Here is a 14,568-nt window from a genome sequence, read left to right as displayed (position 1 = left end):
AAACAATTAATAAACGGGATCTCCTGAAACTGAAAAGCTTCTGTAAAGCAAAGGACATGGTCAACAAGACAAAATGACAGCCTACAGAATGGGAAAAGATCTTCACTAACCCCACATCAAAGGTCTGATCTCCAAAATATACAAAGAACTCAAGAAATTGTTCACCAAAAGAACACATAATCCAATTTAAAAAAAATGGAGTACAGACCTAAACAGAGAACTCTCAACAGTGGAATCTAAAACGGCTGAAAGACACTTAAGGAAATGTTCAACATCCTTAGTCATCAGAAAAATGCAAATCAAAACAACTCTGAGATTCCATCTTACACCTGTATAAATGGCCAAGATCAAAAACACTGATGACAATTTATGCTGGAGAGGTTGTGGAAAAAAGGGAACACTTCTGCATTGCTGGTGGGAGTGCAAGCTGGTACAACCCCTTTGGACGTCAGTGTGGTGATTTTTCAGAAAATTAGGAAACAACCTTCCTCAAGACCCAGTAATACCACTTTTGGGTATATATCCAAAGGATGCCCAATCACTCCACGAGGACATGTGCTCAACTATGTTTATAGCAGCTTTGTTTGTCATAGCCAGAACCTGGAAACAACCTAAATGCCCCTTGATTGAAAAATGGATAAGGAAAATGTGCTACATTACACAATGGAGTACTACACGGCAGAAAAAAATAACGACATCTTGAATTTTGTAGGAAAATGGATGGAGCTAGAAAACATTATTTTGAGTGAGGTAACCCAGACCCAGAAAGACAATTATCACATGTACTCACTTATAGGTGGTTTTTAAACATAAAGCAAAGAAAACCAGTCTGCAAACCACAATCACAGAGAACCTAGACAACAATGAGGACATACATAGAGACATACATAAGAGAGACATACATAGATCTAATCTACATGGGAAGTAGAAAGTAGAAAAAGACAAGATCTCCTGAGTAAATTGGGAGCATGGGGACCTTGGGAGAGGGTTGAAGGGGGAGGGAAGAGACAGGGAGGGGAGCAGAGAAAAAATGTAGAGCTCAATAAAAAACAAACAAAACAAAAAACAAACAAATAAGACAAAACAAACAACAACCACACACACACACACACACACACACACACACACACAAAGAATGGGGCTTTGAAAGTAGCAAGAGAAAGAGACCTGGAAAGAAAAGATGAATTGAAATTGTAATCATTGAAACTTGGTTTTGTAAGACTTTTAATCCTCACCTTTAGTGGAGAGCTGTCTACAAGGAGGTGGACCCTTCATCGAGGGCAGACAGGACAGAGAAAGGCCAAACTCAGAGGGTGAAGGGTCACCGCCAGCAAGAACAAATAATAGATAAAACAACAAAGACAACAAAACTTAAAAGGGGAAATGGCTGGTCACTATCATTTTTCCGATGGATTAATAACCATATAGAATCCAAAAGGGAGCCAGACTCTATTATGGGGTAGAGAGGAAGAATGGCAAAGAGTGGTGTTGGGGCGATTGGTATAAGACGCGAACAGTAAGCCCCACCTCATGCCTGATTGACAGGAGACATCTCTGTCTAGAATTATCACAGTGATATGGAATATTCAGTTTACAGGTCTATGGGGACCTCCAAAATGCCAAAGAACAGCTCTCCACGGCTTAGACATAAACATTCCAGCAACTCTTGACCTTTGTCCTACTGCATTTCACTTCAAAAGGATTCTAACATGTTGCTTATGCTCCTGAGAAAGCCCCTTTCACCTTTGAAAAATGCAAAGTCCAATGGAAACTGTCATATCAGGGGCCAGGATTCTAGGTTTTTATTTTTTGTTCCTCCAGTTAATGTTTTGCTCTGAGGGGAAGTTTTGTGCTGTCAGCGCCTGTGAATCATCGAGGGGGATGCTTAAATCGCCAAGCCTGTCCTCGGCCTCAGATTTCTGCCTGAGAAGACTCGTGTGGAGCACAGGGACACACATCACGACAGGTGTTTCTGCTGAACGCTGCCATCCTAGACCGAGCACGACCGCAGGTGCCTCAAGGCTTCCTGCAAAGTCTAACGAAATCACCATTACCTGGAAGCTGGCTGTGTGGCCAACTCTTTCCTGATTAATGGCTCTTTTAAATTCTGCACCCAGGAAGGGTAAGGAAGCAAAGCTAAAGCCAAGAAGCTTGGGGCTTCTATTTATTCTCTGAATTTCTCAGTGCTTGCCTGCTTGTTCTAAGAGACGGCTTTACGGACATGTTCTAATTTAAATGTCAGCGTCAAATCATTGCTGCCATTTCTGGTGTCGAGAATGGAGGCTCGGAAAGACTCAAAGACTCGGTGAGCTGCCTAAGAAGCAAGCCAGGAAGCCAGGTTCCAAACCCAGTGGTATTTACATCCAACCTTCTGTGATTAGCCATGACACTCTGTTGACTGCCCCGAGTCTGGAGCTTGCCTTGTGATCGCACTTGAGTGGTCATGGCTGTCCCATGGCTCTCACAGCAGGGGAGAAGGCAGTTGCCTGCTTCTTCTTCTCATAATTTGACAGTAGAATAACAGGTGTTGAACTGCTATCATTTGGGTCCCTGCCCCCTGCCCCCATAGAACTTCCCTCATTGGCAGGCATGGCTGCACTTCCCACAGGCTTCAGCAAGACCCCAGCTCCAGTGGGGGTTTCACTGGCAGCACACATTGTTGATTTATAAGTCTCCTCTTCCTGCCCTTCCCCTCCCCCTCCTCCTCCTCCCCTCTTCTCTCTCCTCTCCCCTCCTCTCCTCTCCCCTCCTCTCCTCTCCCTCCCTCCCCTCCCCTCTCTTCTCTTTTTCTCTTTTTTTATTTTTTTCAGCAGGTACTTCTAAGATACTGACAGGAGTGAGGGTAACTGGGGGAATATGAGAGAGGGGAAGGGTGACATTGCTTGGTGCCAGGGAGGCGTAAAAAGCCCAGATCGTACAATGCTTTGAAAGCCAAGGTCAGAAAACTGCATTTGATTTTAAGGGGGCTTGGTGGTTTGATTTTGTCCATAAAATAGCATTTTACTTGGGATGGAGAGAGAATAAAAGTTGAATACAACGCAGAGTAAGAAGTTTATGCTTCTCGAAGTGCCTAAAGTTCCCTGGAGAGAAAAGAAAACAGAGGCGTCAACAAATTGAACCTCCTGACCCTGCATGCGATGGCGCTAGGGGCTGTGGGAAGAAATCAGATGAGGGTGGAGCCCCCAGAAACAGGGTTAGTGCCCTGTACAAGGCAACTCTGTGCTCTTCATTCCACAAAGGAACCATGTAAAAATGGCCGTGCACAGGCCAGCAGGTCCCACAGATGCTGCACCTGCTGGCTCGCTCACCCCGACCTTGCTGACTCCAGAGCTGTAAGAAGTAAACATTTGTCACTTGGGCCACACAGTCAGCTGTAGAGTTCTTGCTGACATCCAAACAGATTGAGAGAAGAAAACAGATCTTTAGGCTGACTGAAGCAGAAACTCAGAAGAAAATTCTAGAAGTTCCCTCAAATCTTCCCCAAACTATGGACAACTTTTCGGGGATGGTAAGAAGCAGTGGGGAATATAATCGGAATCTGAGCATCTTTTGAGTTTGTGTTTCTTTTTGATCTTTCTAGACTTTTCCACTACAACCCCTCCACAACGTTAGCCACGTGGACTTTGGAGTCTGTGTGATTGGCGATGTTTAAGCTGTTGCTGCTGAACCGTGTTCGGGATTTTTCTAGGAGAGCTGCAGGAAATCAAGTCTCTCCTCGATCGTGGATAAGAAGCTGACTCTAGAGTCATACACTACCACAAAAACAACCTTGGGAGCAACTTCAGGCAGGTGTACCAAACCCAGAGTCAGAAGAGAAACCTAGCTGGGATAGACTAGCTCTGGCTTCCTTGAGATCAGCATTGAGTGCTGGGTTTCTCGAGGTCACGCTGTCCCTCCTATGTTAGAACACTCCTGCAGTTGCCAATAACAGAAATGCAGCCTGAATCACAGTGTTGGATTATCAGTGGTGAGGATGATAGTGTAGCGTGGGAACCAAGGCATTGAAGATGCCTAAGCTGCTGAGAGAACTGAAATTGAGTCCCTGAAGACTCCCTTCTCACCGTACACTCATTTCCCGAGCTCTGTGTAACATTCTTTAACTGTATCTACACAAACAATTGCTGCTGCAGTCTCTCAGAGCCCAAGACATGAGGCAAGAAGTTAATTGTGTGATTTTCCTTGTTCCAAGCCCCGAACTCCAAAAGCATGAGGGTTTTTGTTTGTTTGTTTAATAGCTACTTCAGTTCACAGTTTGGGTATTATTCTAGAGAGCCATTTGGGTCAGAGGAAGCTAACACAGACTCACAAAGAGAACCTGTCAGTACTGTCAGTGGCTAATGTCGGGAGGTATTCACCAGAGGAAACTGCTTGTGCACAGGTTCTAGTCAACAGAAAGTCTTTATTAGCAAGCCGGTGACTATCCTGAGCCTTTCTCAAGGTGAAATAAAAAAAAATCCTGGGTTGACACACGGCAGTTAGTAGGAGCAGGTAAACAGAAGCAGAGGCCAGAAGCGAGGTTAGTATACTTAGGGTCTTTCCCAGAACCGTGGACTTCCATGGATAAGGTTCTTGTTTTGACAGGTTTTGCTGTCCATGTGTTAGATTTTCCAAGACCGAGTTGTCCGTCCATCATGGTGTCGGATGTGCTAAGGTCTGGGGGCCTGTTACAGGGTGAACCCTCACAGCTTACTGCTGGGAAAGGTAACATCCAAGGTCTCCAAGGTTCTCCAAAGAAACAACTTGAATGACAGGAAGGGGGAGGGCAGAGAGAAACAGACAGAGATATTCTGCAGGGGAAAGCCAGGGAAGGAATCGCCCTTTAGTTTGAAAGCCGTGTGCTTAACAGAATGCTTAGAAAGGCCATTGGGCCTTGTTCTCTTGAGGCCTCCAACTGGTAAAACAAAGTCTATCAATACTATAAAGGATAAGCTGCTTTACTAGAAGTCTATTGACTTAAAGGTGGATTTTTCCCCTCACCCTCCCAGTAGCAGACAAACATCCAGAATAATGTTCAACTAAAAGTCTAGGTGCCGGGATTCATCTATGCTGACATATAGATTAACTACAAGTACAGTCTCATGTGGTCCGAGAGACAGATATTTGCAGTCATATTGAAAGAAGGAAAGACTTGAGAGGGAAACTACGGATGAAAGAAACTCCTGCTAGCAGCTGTAGCTTGAACATCTCTCAGGTGCCAGAGGGCATCAGTGGCATCAGTGGTTTGAGAGCCAAGTGATAACCTTGTGTATACTTGGAGAAGCAGCAAAAGACCTGAGACAGGAGTGACAGTGTTGGAGGTCACCTTCCCTCCTCTCTGTAACACAAAGGGTCACTGACTTCTCACAGTGACTCCTGAAAAAGCAGCTCAAGGGAGCAAAAGCTCAAAGGCACGCCGTGGCCATCATAGGGCATGCAATAGCGTACCAGGAGAGCTCCCGCCATGGTTGTGACAGTGTAAGAACGGTCAGTTGGACGCGTGCAGTTAGGGAAGGCTTTACTGTGCTCTCAAGCCAAAACTGGATTGTATCTGGTATCTAGGCACTTGGTTTTTGTTACTGACTTGGAAAGAAAACTTCTACAACCTGCTTCATCCTGTGTGTTCTCTTTGGTCCTCTCCCCTGAAGTGAGGTGTTCGCCAAAACCCTTAAATATGGTGCCCACTAGAGAGTTTTAACTAGAGAATCAAGGAAAATTAGAGAAAGGTGCTTTCTTCTGTAGACACAGGTCTCGTGTAGCTCAAGCTGACCCCCAACTCACTAAGTAATCAGGGATGGCTACTCCCTCTCCTCTTGAGAGATGAGGTTATAGGTGCATGCTACCCCACTCAGTTTTTGTGAAGCTGGGGATTGAACCCAGGGCATAGCACTCACTGGCAAACACTGTTAATTGAGCTGTGCCCCACCTAAATTTTTTAGTAAAAATCACTAATATGTAAGTTTCTTTTCCCAAGTCTGGGATCTTGATTGTCTTTCTCTTTGTCCTTGATGGTTAGCTTTTGCGCCCTTGCCTGACCTTGGTGAATCTCCACCTCCCTCCCTGCACGCTGCCGTCTCTCCTTACAAAGAAGAGTCTCACGCCCTTCCAGCTAGGCTCCAAATTACACTCTGTGCAACTGGTTTGGAGACTGTGCTAGACTCTAGGGTACAATCTGAAACAACGTTTCCTTCCCTCCCCACCATCTGTCAATGCTAAGGTAGCACCCTTGCCTTCCCCGCTGGTGATAACCACAGATCGCTTACAGAGGAGTAAGAAGGCTAGGCTCCCTTAGCAACCAAACAGATCTATTGTGACTGGGAAAAAAAATACACAATGTGAGCAGAGAAGCTTGGAGTTGAAGGCTATTGAAAGTCACACAAGAAAAAGCACTGAGTGGGACCGACGAGAGACACGGCTCCTTCGGCACAGGATGCTGATTCGTGACTCCGCCGAGATGTCTGGGAAACTAGGCACCAGCTGTACAGCTTGAATTTCCACACTTAGAGTTCAAGAGACAAATGCTTTTTTTTTTTTTTTTTTTTTTTTTTTGAGTTTCACTTGTACTTAACCCAGGAGCATAGAGATGGGCTCGTGAGTTTAGGGGAAATTCATCATTTGTTTACTCTGGATGTTAGTTGGGATTTGTTCCCTGTAACAAAATACGTAAACAAAGCAACCTAAGAGAGGAAAGATTTTATTTTGACTGTGGGTTCAGTCCATCATAAAAGGGAAGGTCTGGAAGCGCAGGGTTCCTCACCACACAGAGGCCAGGGAGTAGGATAAGGATGGTGAGTAGGAGGGAAGGGGGAGGGGGGAGGGGGGAGAGGAATAGAGTGAGTGAGGGAGGGGAGGGCGAAATAAAGAGAGAGATTGCAGTGTTGAACTTCCTCTTTTTTGTCTTCTGTTTCTTTTGTCCCCCCAGCCCCAGGAGGGTGGCTTTGGAAAACAGAGTCAAAGGGCAGAACCTCCGAGGAGAAGCGGTCCTGACAGCACCTTGACCAGCTTAGGGATCGCTGTACAGGGCGTCTGACCCCCAGAGTTATAAACAGGATGGACTAGCAGACTAATGCCTTTCGTCATAATGGCATTCGCGGTTTAACACTGCCGAGGGGGGCTCTGTGGAGACACAGGTGGCTGTTGAGAGAGCAGCATGGCTTCACAGAGCTGATCATGACAGGCTTTGGAATAGGTCTGGGTACTGAACAGAAACAAAAGGAGCTCGGGAAGGCCTAGATTGGGACATAGGAAATCTGCAGTTTCATTATTGATTTTTACTCTACAAAGGATGCACAGAATGGAGAGTGCTCATTTTTTCAAGCAACAAAGGTTAGGGAGATGCTAGAGTGGGGGAAGGGGGGAGGAGAGACTAAACAAACACACACTTGGCCAGAGAAGAACGGGATTTTATCCTAAAGACCACAGATGTTCTGGAAGGCTTTAGCATTTTATAACCCTATTTTATAAAAATATTTCTCACAATCCACACCAGTATGGATCCTTTCTGATCCTTTCTCCTTCCTTCCTTCCTCCATCCCTCAATCCCCCTCCCTCCCTTTTCTTTGCCTCTTTTTAGTCTGAAGACAAACAGCACGCATCCCTGGCAAGTCCTCCCAGCAGACATTACTGATTTCCCTGCCATCTCCTGCACTTACTTCTTCCCAAGATGCCCCCATATGTGATAAAGAACCATTTGTTTTTTCACCACCAAGGGCAACGCTCTACTCTCTCTGAAGTTCCCCAGAATGAACCACATTTCTCTTTGAGTCCACTACTATACTTTTTAAAAATTTCTTGGTTACATCGCTATGTGGACATCATTTCTCCCTTTCTTTCTTTAGTCTGTGACGGACTTTCTCAGACAATAGCTTAAGTAGATTAATATTATGCCTACCCAACGATTGGCAGTAACTGAAAAAAAAAAATGACTGAGGCTGCCAAGGGAGCTTCCTGAAATCGGTGTTTTCTGAGGTTGGTTTCTTCCAACACATGTAGTTCATCATATGAACTGTAACATGCAGGCCATCTTCCCGGTGCAATGCGGTACTGTGAGCACATAGTGAGATAATCACTATGCCCAGATCACAGATAATGTGAGACATATCAACCCTTTCCTAAATTCTGCTCTGGCAGGGCCGAGAAGGCAGTAACAATCCACAGGAAAGGTCAGATGGAGGAGGTAGGGGGAGTCAGCTAGCATGCACACATATGCCCCTCAATATGCAGGAACACACACATACCCACATAGCCTCACCCCAGCTTCTTAAAAAAATTACGTGAAGAGTTTCAAGATGACAACTACAGAATGCCCGCTCCCTGGTGCTAGGGCTGTGTCCCCGACTAATAATAGCACTCGCTGCTCTGGCAGAGGACCCTCCTACTTGTCAGCTCAGAACTACCAGTGACTCCGCCCCGGGGAGTGAGGTGCCCTCCTCTGACACTATACATACATGCTCACACAGATTGACACCAACGCGTCCATGCTCACACATATGCACATAGAAGGAAAATGCTTATTTGTAAAGAGCCTTTAAACCACTGGTGTATACAGCTCTTGCACGTAGTATGAGCTGTGATATATAACTTCATGCACAGCTTGCGCTGTGAGACTCCCGCTGGTGTGTCTACGCAGCTGGCCTGTTTGGAAATGTCCCACAGAAAGAATAAAACAACTGCACATTGATATGTTCCAAGAATGAAAATGCTGTTTTCTTTTATCCGGGCTGAGTTAAATTTTGTCCCACAATTCCCCACCCTTCCTTTATTTTTAGCATCAAAGGCACTATTGAATTCTCCAAGGACTCTCTCCCAGCAAACTGGTTTTCGTGTTTATTTTCCATGCAAAAGTAGGACCTCTCAGTGTTTTACAAGTCTGGGTCTGATAAATGAGGCTATTGTATCTTGAAGCTTCCCCTTAGGAAAATATATTTCAGAGTCTCAAAGTGGTAGACATGATTTTCTTGGGGCGTGTGTTGGGGAGGGGGCTAGCTCATTATTTCTGATAAACCCTGAAATCCAAAGTCAAATAGCCATGCTGAAAATAATACTCTGATCATGAAGTCTCACTTCTAGACTCTGGAATTTTTCTTGACTTTCAGGAAAACCAGCAACTGGAAGTGATACCTTCCATGACACGGCTGTTTTCTGTTTCCGGCTCCAGAGAAAATCCTAATGTGTCCAGTACCACGGAGGATCCAGTCTGACTCATCTCCTGCCGACCCCATGTTCCTGCCGTAAACTCAGCAGCTAACACATAGAAACCTCAGGCAGGGGAGGTAACGTGGGTAAGAATGGAGCCTTACTTAACAATATACAGCTTCTATTTGTTTCCTTGCTTCTTCGCACCTTTTGATTCAGTGGATACAACTGGATCGGACACATTGTAGCACCTTACATAACACAAGAGGCAGAGAGGACTGTGGGAAGGGAATGAGTTCTTGAGGTCAAGCAAGACAGATGTGGAGCATGCTCAGTGGGATAGCAGTGGTCTGTGCACTTAGGTCTAAAAGCCATTCTCCGATTCTCCCGTCCTTCATTTGCTTAAACCTCTCAAAGAACACCTTGTTGGGAAGTCAGGGTGACTGGAACACACAGAGGGTTTCCAAAGGTTGACTGGTATGCTTGGATTCAACAGCAAACTGGGGACGGTTTCTATTGGCTGAAAAGAGGCGATTATTACAACTATTGGTAGCTTGAAATTGACCATGGAAATTGGTATATGCTATAAATTAAATATCATTTATACTCTCTCTCACCCATTGCCTACTCTGTAGAAATGCCCCCAGGCCTCCTTTTCTGATGCTTGTGGAACACTTTCTCTACTTATTGTTGTTCTTTGTATGCTTGCCTGGAGACCTGACCACAGGGATCATACTGTTTAGCACATGCTCCACAAATGTCTCTGGTGTCAAGGGGTAGGGGCGCGCGCGCACACGCGCACACACACACAAATAAAAAATGCATTTTCAGTCTTCTACCAAAACTAAGAAAACAACTGTCATCATCAACAGCATTTCTCCACTCCTTTAGCTGTTTAGAAAGCAGGCAGTGAGCTCCTATCACACAATTGTAACAGGCCCTGGGGATTTGCCAAATAGTAGGGCGTGCTCTTTTGCTTCAAGAATCTCACAGGTCATGGAAATAATGCCGTTTTCTTTATCTCCCCATTCTGTTTCCATGTAATTTTTAAAAATGTATACATTTGTTGTTTGCAAAGTCATAATATACTTCCAAAATACAGCCATTTACATATAGAAACCATTTTGTAAGACCATGTCTCAATTGTTAACACTTTACTTCTGGTGGGAAAGAGGCAGATATATTATAGAGGTACATTAATGTTTTCCCCTTGTAGCATGTATAGAGTTTGAATTTCCAAGTATCGAATATTTTATTATTCTTATAAGAATAAAGAAAAAATAAATAAATACATAGGAAATATTGTATTGTTAACTTAAATTCAAGGGCACATGATAGGGTATGAGCCAGTAGTGAAAAGGGTGTTTTTGATGTCGTTCTTTTTAAGATAAAGAAAGACCTGACAACTAAAGGTTGCACTGGTGAGGTTGAGCGCATTTATGGGTTGGGTATTGGCCTTTTTACAGTAAAAAGACTCTTACTGTAACTAGCGTTTAGTTGAAAACAACCTGCAGTTTCAACATCTTGGCAGTGGTACCCAAGACCTTCTAAGGCTATGAAACAGACAGTTCAGACTCTTGGTCTGTCCTTTCAACTCTGTTCTCATCTCCCTCATGTGGCCTAGCCTCCACTAAGTGTCCAAGGTGGGAACTGAGACTGCTTCTGACTCATAGGCAAGAAACTGTGTCCAAAGAAACAGCAGTTCCCTGTAGAGCCTGGCATTACTGTAAATTCAGGGCTCCTTGTTGCTTAATAGGTGTCAGGATATACTCTGGAAGTTGTCATTTGAGGGTGCTTTCGGTTGTCCTCAGTGGCACTGGCTTCCTGGCAACTAAACAGGGCCCTCTGAGTCATAAGGAAATTAATGTCTCCCCATGGTGACTTTCGGGATGCTGTCTCCCTGCTGGGTTCAGGCAGAAATGGCTGTGTTCATGGGATGGGTTTCAGGCCCTGAATCTGAAGCAAACGATGTGGGGTAAGATGCCTAAAGAGCTTGGAGAGCTCCCCCAGCAGCAGCATAAGCAGGCGACAAGGCTAATCAGTTTTCTATACTGATTTGACTCTAGAACACGCCCTGTTTTTAACCACATGCTGTCTAGAAGCAGAGCAGTGGTACTTCATGGAATTCAGCTCTGACTTTCTTCCTTGACCTCTGTAGTTCTAACAATAGTCACTTCATGTCATGAGAGGCCCTTACTGTGACCATTATAGGTGGTTTTTTTCCCTATCATTCTATATCCCTGGAAGGACAAACCAATTCTAATGACAATCACAGCATAACAACTGAGCATCCAGAGCCAATATACATAACCTTCCCCACCCTCATGACAACTTCAATATTAATTATACCATGACACCCATGATCAGCATGGAGCCCCCATTTCTGCCTTTCTGGTAAGCCTCATTTTCTGTTTCTAAATCAAAGTCAGGAAGGATCTACTGGTCCCATTCTTTTTTGCCTGTGTGATAACTTTGCTCTGGGCATTTTGTTATCCTCTTTGCTTCGGCACTTTTATTGAGATTACTCTAAAGATAAATACCTCGGTCAGTTGTCTTTCAACAGGGAGTATTCATTGAGCACTCATGCAGACCGAACACTGTGTGAAACAGTAGAAAAATAATGGTTGGGGAAAAAAATTCTCAGTCCTGTGGCCCTTGCCATACTAGCTACATTCTAGAGTAGTGTTGGGTAGTAAACAGAGAACCACAATGTCAATGTGGAGCCATCACTGGGATGGGGAGGTGATGGAACGGTACATGGTAAGATTACATGCACAGAGAGTCATCTAGAGAGGAGGTCAGGGAGGCTCCATGGGGGGAAACGATGACTCTACTGTGCTCGACTCCCAAAGGCAGAAGAACCTGGAATTCTCAGCAAGTTGGTCTTCTTCCTTAGAAGGAAACAAAGCAATACCTCCTGAGTCAGGCTAGAACTTGAGAAATGGAGGATCCTATGAGGCATAATCCTCTTGTTCAACAGGCTTATCTACCCACAATTGGCACACAAGGGCTCCTCATTAAAGGATTAAAAAGAACAAGGTTCACTAGACTAAGAAAGAAGGAAAAACAGGTACCCTGCTATGGTCGTTGAAATGCTGCTTAATGTTTATCTAATATTCCTGAACAGTGATGTCGCTTCCTGTCATGGAGAACTGTCAGCCACTTCTCTTTCTTTAAGCATTTCCCTCTGATGCCCGTCCTGTAGCTTGCCCACTAAAGCCTACTTCCAATCACTTCTCCAGGGGTTCAAGGGCATTCGGGGTTTTAAGGAGTAGCTATTTCTTTCCTCCTTAAAAAGCAACGTTCTTTAAACCCATGACTAGAACCAACTTGGCTATTTAATTTCAGTCCTGTGGGAACACTGAATTGTAAGTGCAGTTTTTCAGATGATAAATTCTGCTTTCTGGAACCCCCAGGATAGAACTTCCCGCTATGAGCAAGGGTGCCATTTGGCATCTGTGGGTGCGTTAGTGGACGGAGTCCGACTAACAAGCTCCTTCCTAGGGAATAAGGAGTACCCTGTTGTCTGGCACTGACTCCTGAAGTTCTGTGATGGGCCTCAACAGAGATGTGACCCACACTTCTCTGCAGAATTCCCTGAGCTCAGAGGCGCTGATGAGTCAGAAGCTGAACTGCCCTAGCAGGCTCCTCTTCTTCAAGGGAAATTTGCCTGCCTCACAAATCACATAAGGAAGATAAAAAGCAGCTATATATTTGGGAGGAGAGACAGGGTATATGTGGATGTGGAGCATTGATTCCTAATCTCCTTGTGCTGCGACCCTTTAGCGCAGTCCTTTATGTTGTGGTGGTCCCCAACTATAGGATTATTTTTGTTGCTACTTCACAACCGTTAACTTTGCTACTGTTGTGAATTGTAACGTACTTACATTACGATTACACTGTGTAATTGGACTTTGTGTCCAATGGCCTTAGGTGACCCCTGAGAAAGGGTCATTTTATCCTCAAAGTGGTCACACCCCACAGGTTGAGAACCACTAGAGTAGAGAGATGGAAACGGTTACAAACATACAGACGCTAAGTTCCTCCTCGCTAAAGTGGCTCAAGAAGATGCTGGGTTCTGGGGAGAATGAATAAGGACCATAAGGTTTAGTTCAATATTTAACATTTATTGCAGTTGATCAGTGAAGTCCAAGCTACACTCCAGTGCCCTCATAATAAACAAAGTGTTGACTTCTGGTAAAACAAATCAAGTAATATATGGAAACATTAACTTAAGAACTCATCATGTAGGAGTAATTAAAAGCATTCCAAAATTAGTGGGGCTGACTGATGTTGAGAACAGGAAGAGACTGTTTAACCGTGTTTACATAAACACAGACACACACACACACCACACAAAATGCTGAATTTGTGTTTTACTTTACATATACATTGTTTCCTGTGACATCATTGTGACATTTCTTTGTCCACTTTGATGAACTTATTTTTCGATTGTCTCGTGCAAACAAAACATGTTCGTGAATAATTCAGAAACTAGAAACATCGGAAAGGCAAGAGCAAGGTCGGCAGGGAAGTTCTAACTGGGGTGAAGATTGTTGAGGATGTTGTCAGTGTTCTCCGGATACCTCTGTGTGTCTCTAGGACACATATTAAGCAGTAACTTTGTTCATCCTGCAAGGTAAGAGGGTGCCATGGTTGAGTGTATGCATAGACAACCGTGGTTCCTTTTCTAACATGGCAAAGAACTCTTGCCCTCTTAGCATGTCCTCCACCTGCTTCATCTTCCAGATTATGATCCAGGGAAGAAAGAACCCAGCGACAAGAGAGTGTTGACTGAGTTTTCTGTCCTGCCCAGTTCCCGCAGTTGTTAAGTCCCAATGAATCACACAAAGGTTACATTAATTATAAACTTATTGGCCTAGTAGCTCAGGCTTCTTATTAATTAATTCTTACATCTTAAATTGCCCCATTATTCTTGTCTATGTTAGCCACATGGCTTGGTACCTTTCTCGGCAAGGCAGTCACATCTTGCTTCCTCTGTGTCTGGGTCATGATGACTGTAGACTGAAACTTCCCTTTTCCCTTTTTCGTTGTCCGCCTCTATGTCCTGCCTGGTCACCCCACCTATACTTCCTGCCTGGATACTGGCCAATCGGCATTTTATTAAAAATAATACAAGTGATGGGATTAAAGCCCATCGTCCCACGGCAAGAGGGGAAACAGAGGGTGCTGACACTTCTGGGAATGAGAGTGAAGTTTTAGGTTGAAAGTAGAAAAGGCTGTTCAGGAGAGACAACCTTCAGAACACATCACAAAGACGAAGAAGAATATGAAAAAGAGGACATTCTGAGGTGTGTTGTTGCGGGTTATGAATCATACGTTCCTTCTCTGTGTTTTCTGAAAATTGAGAGCAAAGATTGAAATTGCCTTCGGCTAACTTCTGCTTGTCAGGCTGTCTCCCTGATGCTACTGAAATCAGACCACAGTGGTATCTGT

This window comes from Myodes glareolus, chromosome 12, assembly GCF_982192425.1.
Source record: "Myodes glareolus chromosome 12, mMyoGla1.1, whole genome shotgun sequence".
Taxonomy (NCBI): Eukaryota; Metazoa; Chordata; class Mammalia; order Rodentia; family Cricetidae; genus Myodes; species Myodes glareolus.
The sequence above is the reverse complement of the archived record's forward strand: the minus strand, read 5'-3'. Positions refer to the sequence as shown.